Genomic DNA, 7,992 nt, shown 5'->3' with positions numbered 1-7,992 from the left:
TTATGGAGGTTTTGGAGCAGTGGCTTCTTCCTTGCTGAGCAGCCTTTCAGGTTATGTCGATATAGGACTCGTTTTACTGTGGATATAGATACTGTTGTACCTGTTTCCTCCAGCATCTTCACAAAGTCCTTTGCTGTTGTTCTGGGATTGATTTGCACTTTTCGCACCAAAGTACGTTCATCTCTAGCAGACAGAACGCGTCTCCTTCCTGAGCGGTATGACGACTGCGTGGTCCCATGGTGTTTATACTTGCATACTATTGTTTGTACAGATGAACGTGGTACCTTCAGGCATTTGGAAATTGCTCCCAAGGATGAACCAGACTTGTGGAGGTCTGAGGTATTGGCTGAAAACCCAACCGACTGTATAGTATTTGTGTTGTCATTCAGCCACGATTTGGCAAAACATACGATATTACAGTTTTTAATGTCCTGTTGGTAGGATAGTCTCGAACGGAGATCATCCAGTTTATTCTCCAGTGATCGCACGTTGGCTAATAGAACGGATGGTAGAGGTGGGTTACCCACTCGCCGACAAATTCTCACAAGGCACCCCTATCTCCGCCCCCTGTATTTCCATCTTTTCTACACCTGAATGACGGGGATTTGGGCCTGGTTTCAGAGAAGCAGTATATCCTTTGCGTCGGATTCATTAAAAACGGTAATATCATATGTCTTTTGTCCAGTTGAGGTGAGTAATCGCTGTTCTGATATACAGGATCTCTTTTCGATTATAAAAGATGGTAGCAACAACATTATGTACAAAATAAGTTACAACCAATGCAAAAAAAACAGCACAGTTGGTTAGGAGCCAGTACAACGGCAGCCATTCCCTCCGGCGCCATTCTTCTTTACACAGTCAGTCAGTCACCAGATATCACTAACGGTAGGTATAAAGCACAGACCTTCATGACAGTGAGAGCGTGAGAGGATACACCATGGAAGCGTTTCTCCAGGGGCTCCTACAGAGAGAACAGAGAATACATGGAAGCAAAATACTATATGTCACAGACAGTGATATGATTGATATCAATAGACAGTATAATGATGTTATCAAACAGACAGGGTATGTTATTAAAAGACTTGATATAAAATTGATAACATTGGTACCGTACGGAAGTGTCTGGCTAGGCCAGGGGATATAGTAAAATTGTTAGTTATAGTATAGTATAGCATCTATAGTTAGGTACCATAGTGTCTGGCTAGGCCAGGTGATATAGTAATATAGTTAGTTATAGTATAGTATAGTATATATAGTTAGGTACCATGGTGTCTGGCTAGTCCGGGGGTATAGTAATATAGTTAGTTATAGTATAGTATAGTTAGTTATAGTATGCAGTACCAGTCAAAAGTTGGGACACACCCACTCATTCAAGGGTTTTCTTCATTTTTACTATTTTCTACATTATAGAATAATAGCGAAGACACAAAACTATGAAATTATACATATGGAATCAAGTAGTAACCATAAAAGTGTAAAATAAAATCTAAATATATTTCATATTTGAGATTCTTCAAAGTAGCCACCCTTTGCCTTGATGAGAGCTTTCCAAACTCTTGGCATTCTCTCAACCAGCTTCACCTGGAATGCTTTTCCAACCGTCTTGAAGGAGTTCCCACATATGCTGACCACGTGCTGGCTACTTTTCCTTCACTCTGCGGTCCAACTCATCCCAAAACATCTCAATTGCATTGAGGTCAGGTGACTGTGGAGACCAGGTCATCTGATGCAGCACTCCATCACTGTCCTTCTTGGTCAAATAGCTCTTACACAGCCTGGAGTTATGTTGGGTCATTGTCCTTTTGAAAAACAAATGATAGTCCCACTAAGCACAAACCAGATGGGATGGCGTATCGCTGCAGAATGCTGTGGTAGCATGCTGGTTAAGTGTTTCTTGAATTCTAAATAAAACACTGACAGTATCACCATTAAAGCACCCCCACCATCACACCTCCTCCTCCATGCTTCTCGGTGGGAACCACACACACAGAGATCATCTGTTTACCTACTCTGCATCTCACAAAGACACGGCGGTTTGGAACCAAAAATCAAACATTTGGACTCATCAGACCAAAGGACAGATTTCCACTGGTCTAATGTACATTGCTCGTGTTTCTAGGCCAAGCAAGTCTCTTCTTATTATTGGTGTCCTTTAGAAGTGGTTTCTTTGCAGCAATTCGACCATGAAGGCCTGATTCACGCAGTCTTCTCTGAACAGTTGATGTTGAGATGGGTCTGTTACTTGAACTCTGTAAAGCATTTATTTGGGCTGCAATTTCTGAGGCTGGTAACTCTAATGAACTTATTCTCTGCAGCAGAGGTAACTCTTTCATCATAGCGCTTGATGGTTTTTGTGACAGCACTTAAAGAAACATTCAAAGTTCTTGACATTTTCTGGATTGACTGACCTTCATGTCTTAAAGTAATGATGGACTGTCGTTTCTTTTAACAAGGCACACCTGTTAATTGAAATGCATTCCCGGTGACTACCTCATGAAGATGGTTGAGAGAATGCCAAGTGTGCAAAGCTGTCATCAAGGNTTAACAAGGCACACCTGTTAATTGAAATGCATTCCCGGTGACTACCTCATGAAGATGGTTGAGAGAATGCCAAGTGTGCAAAGCTGTCATCAAGGCAAAAGGTGGCTACTTTGAAGAATCTCATATATATTTAGATTTGTTTAACGCTTTGTTTGGTTACTGCATGATTCCATATTTGTTATTTCAACGTTTTGATGTCTTCACTATTATTCTYCAWTGTAGAAAATAGTAAAYAAAATAAAGAAAAACCCTTGAATGAYTAGGTGAGTCCAAAATGTTGACTGGTACTGTACATATATAGTTAGGTACCGTGGTGTCAGGCTCGGGGATACTGACTCCGCTGAAGAACACGTTGGATCGGAACACCTGCTGGTGACGAGGGATCAGGTCACCTGATGTGGTCAGAACCAAGGTTATCACAGGTAGCAGACAGACTAAAGCAAAAACAACAAACAGCTGTTGTTTTAAAATGACCCTGGACAATACATTGCTCCTGCTCACTGTGTACCTAGAGTGCGTCTGATGAGGTAGAGCTGGTCGACGTCGGAGCGTCCAGGCCAGAGAGGATTTCCATGGAGTAGCTCGGCGAACACACAGCCCAGGGCCCAGAGGTCCACTGGGGCTCCGTACTGAGTATCACCCACCAGGAGCTCTGGAGCCCGGTACCACCGAGTAGCCACATAGTCTGTATAGTCATCACCTGGCCCCGCTGAACACAGAGAGAGACATTGAATAACATGTCAATTACACTGAGAGAGGGGGAGACATTTTATAACATGTATTACACAGAGAGAGAGGGATAACATTGTATAACATGTCCATTACACAGAGGAGAGGGAGACATTGTATAACATGTCCATTACACAGAGAGAGAGGGAGACATTGTATAACATGTCAATTACAACAGAGGAGAGGGATATATTGTATACATGTCCATTACACAGAAGAGAGGGAGACTTGTATAACATGTAAATTACACAGAGAGAGAGGGAGACATTGTATAACATGTCCATTACACAGAGAGAGAGGGTAACATTGAATAACATGTCCATACAAGGAGAGAGGGAGACATTGTATAACATGTCCATTACACAGAGAGAGAGGGAGACATTGAATAACATGTCCATTACACGAGAGAGAGGGAGACATTGTATAACATGTCCATTACACAGAGAGAGAGGGAGACATTGTATAACTGTCCATTACACAGAGGAGAGAGGAGACATTGTATAACGTGTCCATTACACACGAGAGAGAGGGATACATTGAATAACATGTCCATTACACAGAGAGAGTGTCACGCCGGTAGTAAGGATTTGGAGACGGGCGCAGGAATAATAATAGGGCTTTTAATACGCCCCAAAAAAACACGTATACAAAACACTGGATGTACCCAGACAAAAGAGGAGAGGTAAACCTCGTAGAACGAACGGGACGAGACCGTAATACACAAAACACGCAGCACAGACGCTGAAGCAACGCATAGGTAACTCACACCACACGGACATCGGAAGATAACCGACCAGGACAATGGGGAACAGAGGGCACGTATATAACATACAAATCAGGAGAATGGGAACCAGGTGTGTGTAATCAGACAAGACAGTCCGGGGTTGATGATAATGAATCCAGTTCAGTGAAGCCTAGAAGGCCGGTGACGTCGGACCTCAGGAACTGGTGAACAGAATGGCAGGCAGTACTGGGGGGGGGATCCATGACAGAGCGAGAGAGAGAGAGACATTGAATAACATGTAAATTACACAGAGAGCGAGAGAGAGAGAGAGCATTGAATAACATGTAAATTACACAGAGAGCGAGAGAGAGAGAGGAGACATTGAATAACATGTAAATTACACAGAGAGCGAGAGAGAGAAGAGACATTGATAACATGTAATTAACAGAGAGCGAGAGAAGAGAGAGAGAGAGACATTGAATAACATGTAATTACACAGAGAGCGAAGAGAGAGAGAGAGACATTGAATAACAGTAATTACACAGAGAGCGAGAGAGAGAGAGAGACATTGAATAACATGTAAATTACACAGAGAGCGAGAGAGAGAGAGAGACATTGAATAACATGTAAATTACACAGAGAGCGAGAGAGAGAGAGAGACATTGAATAACATGTAAATTACACAGAGAGCGAGAGAGAGAGAGAGACATTGAATAACATGTGTAATTACCAGAGCGAGAAGAGGAAGACTTGAATAACATGTAAATTACACAGAGAGCGAGAGAGAGAGAGAGACATTGAATAACATGTAAATTACACAGAGAGCGAGAGAGAGAGAGAGACATATTGAATAACATGTAATTAACTGAGAGCGAAGAGAGAGAGAGAGACACCGGCTGACTGACTGCTTATACCTGATTGACTAACTGGCTAAAGTTTCTGACTCACTGACTGACCGGCTGACTGGCTGACTGATTGGCTGACTGTCTAACAGGCTGACTGCCTAATTGGCTGACTGCCTAACCGGCTGACTGGCTAGCTGAGTGGCTAGCTAACTGGCTGACTGCCTAATTGGCTGACTGCCTAACCGCTGACTGGCTAGCTGAGTGGCTAGCTAACAGGCTGACTGCAATTGGCTGACTGCCTAACGCGGCTAACTGATTGGCTGACTGTCTAAAGGCTGACTGGCCGCTGAACTGGCTGGCTCTTCTCCTCTTCTCTCTCTCTCCTCTTCTCTCCTCCCTCCTCTTCCCTGCTGTGAAGTGAGGAGGCCAGAACAGCAAGCTGATATCTTTAGGCTCCTTGTTGAATTAGTCATTAGAGAGACATAGAACGCACACAAATGTTAACGCACACAAATGTACTCACGGGCCGTGGTGTGTGTGTGTGTGTGTGTGTGTGGTGTGTGTGTGTGTGTGTGTGTGTGTGTGTGTGTGTGTGTTGTGTGTGTGTGTGTGTGTGTGTGTGTGGTGTGTGTGTGTGTGTGTGTGTGTGTGGTGCGTGCGTGCGTGCTGCGTGCGTGCGTGCGTGCGTGGCGTGCGTGCGTGCGTGGTGCGTGTGTGTTGTATGTGTGACCTACTGAGGATCCTGGCGAATCCAAGTCACAGAGTTTGATGACTCCCTGTCTTGGTGAGGAGGATGTTCTCTGGCTTCCCATCCCGATGAATACACTGCAACACACACCACACACACACACACACACACACACACACACACACACACACACACACACTATTCAGAACTGAAAAGTAATATAGATGACAATAAAGCTATGAAACAAAATAACTCAAAAATTATTTTGAAAACAAAACCTTTCTAGCAGCAGACATTAGAAGTATTTTTTAGCTGAAACTAACGTTGTGTTTGTGGCAGAAGTGGACGGCCTGCAGGTTGCCACAGTATACTCTTCAGCTGAACTCAGGGACCTGAGGAGACCAGGACACAACAGGACGTTTTAGAACACACAGACCTCTCTACCCCACACACTCTCCGTTATAGAACACACAAGAGGTCAGAGGTTATAGAGGGATACTTAGTCGTTGTCAATAGTTCAGAAACACATACAGTTGAAGTCGGAAAGTTTACATACATTAGATTGGAGTCATTATTAAAAACTCGTTTTTCAACCACTCCACAAAATTTCTTGTTAACAACTATAGTTGGCAAGTCGGTTTCGGACATCTACTTTGTGCATGACACAAGTAATTTTCAACAATTGTTTACAGACAGATTATTTGCTTATAATTCACTGTAATCACAATTCCAGTGGGTCAGAGGTTTACATACACTAAGTTGACTGTGCTTTAAACAGTTTGGAAAATTCCAGAAAATTATGTCATGGTTTAGAAGCTTCTGAATAGGCTAATTGAACATAATTTGAGTCAATTGGAGGTTTACCTGTGGATATATTTCAAGGCTACTTCAAACTCAGTGCCTCTTTTGGCTTGACATCATGGGAAAATCAAAAGAAATCAGCCAAGACCTCAGAAAGAAATTGTAGACCTCCACAAGTCTGGTTCAAAGCTGGGAGCAATTTCCAAATGCCTGAAGGTACCCACGTTCATTCGTAAAAACAATAGTACACACGTATAAACCACCATGGACCACGCAGCCGTCATACCGCTTCAGGAAGAAGACGCGTTCTGTCTCCTAGAGATGACGTCTCTGGTGCGAAAAGTGCAAATCAATCCAGAACAACAGCAAGACCTTGTGAAGATGCCGGGAGGAACGGGCAAAAGTATCTATATCCACAGTAAAACGAGTCTATATCGACATAACTGAAAAGCCGCTCAGCAAGGAAGAAGCCACTGCTCCAAAGCCACCATAAAAAGGCCAGACTACAGTTTTGCAACTGCACATGGGAACAAAGATCGTACTTACTGGAGAATGTCCTCTGGTCTAATGAACAAAAAATAGAACTTGTTTGATGGTAATGACCATCATTATATTTGGTGGAGAAAGGGGGAGGCTTGCAAGCCAAAGAACACCATCCCAACCGTGAAGCACGGGGGTGGCAGCATCATGTTGTGGGGGTGCTTTGCTGCGAGGGACTGGTGCACTTCACAAATAGATGGCATCATGAGGTGGAAAATGATGTGGATATATTGAAGCAACATCTCAAGACATCAGTCAGGAAGTTAAAGCTTGGTTGCAAATGGGTCTTCCAAATGGACAATGACCCCAAGCATACTTCAAAATTGTGGCAAAATGGCTTTAAGGACAACAAAGTCAAGGTATTGGAGTGGCCATCACAAAGCCCTGACCTCAATCCTACTAGAAGAATTTGTGGGCAGAACTGAAAAAACTGACCTAAAACAGGGAATTTTTATAGGATTAAATGTAAGGAATTGTGAAAAACTGAGTTTAAATGTATTTGGCTAAGGTGTATGTTAACTTCTGACTTCAACTATAATCATCATGATATGTAATATTACTGTATAATCATCATGATGTGTAACGTTCCTCTATAATCATTGTGATATTGTTATGTTCTCAGATCCTTTCTCTTTACATCCAAACGGACTGCTGCTTTAAACAGTTTCCCTATCACCCGGGCAACTGTGGTGCATGTCACCCCTAGCAACACAGCTTTTGTTTTCAGGGGGCTTGAGTTTTTGCTGCACGGGCATTCTGGTAAAGGACTTGTAGTGAGGCAGCGAGGGAGGAAGTTTCTCTCTATATAATACACCTGCCCTTTGTCTGGGAACGGAGAGTGTGTGGGTAGAGAGGTCTGTGTGTTCTATGAAACGTCCCGTTGTGCCATGGTCTCTTCCAGGGTCCCTGAGGTTCAGCTGAAGAGTATACTGTGGCAGACGCTGCAGGCCGTCAACTTCTGCAAAACACAACTTTCTGTTCTCGTTCTAATGATGTTCTGTATTATGTTTCATGTTTTTGTGTGGACCCCAGGAAGAGTAGCTGTTGCTTCTGCAACAAGCTACTGGAGATCCATAATAAACCCCGGGAAGAGTAGCTGGCTGCCTTGAAGGAATAATGGGGAT

At 43.3% G+C, this 7,992-nt stretch overlaps 1 pseudogene; it reads right to left on the bottom strand.

Moving 5' to 3' along the window:
• LOC112070993 (cyclin-dependent kinase-like 1) overlaps positions 1–7,992 on the bottom strand; it is a 30,866-nt pseudogene that overhangs the window by 17,268 nt on the left and 5,606 nt on the right.

This window comes from Salvelinus sp. IW2-2015, unplaced genomic scaffold, assembly GCF_002910315.2.
Source record: "Salvelinus sp. IW2-2015 unplaced genomic scaffold, ASM291031v2 Un_scaffold1488, whole genome shotgun sequence".
Lineage (NCBI taxonomy): Eukaryota > Metazoa > Chordata > Actinopteri > Salmoniformes > Salmonidae > Salvelinus > Salvelinus sp. IW2-2015.
This window is presented reverse-complemented; position numbering and strand designations above follow the sequence as displayed.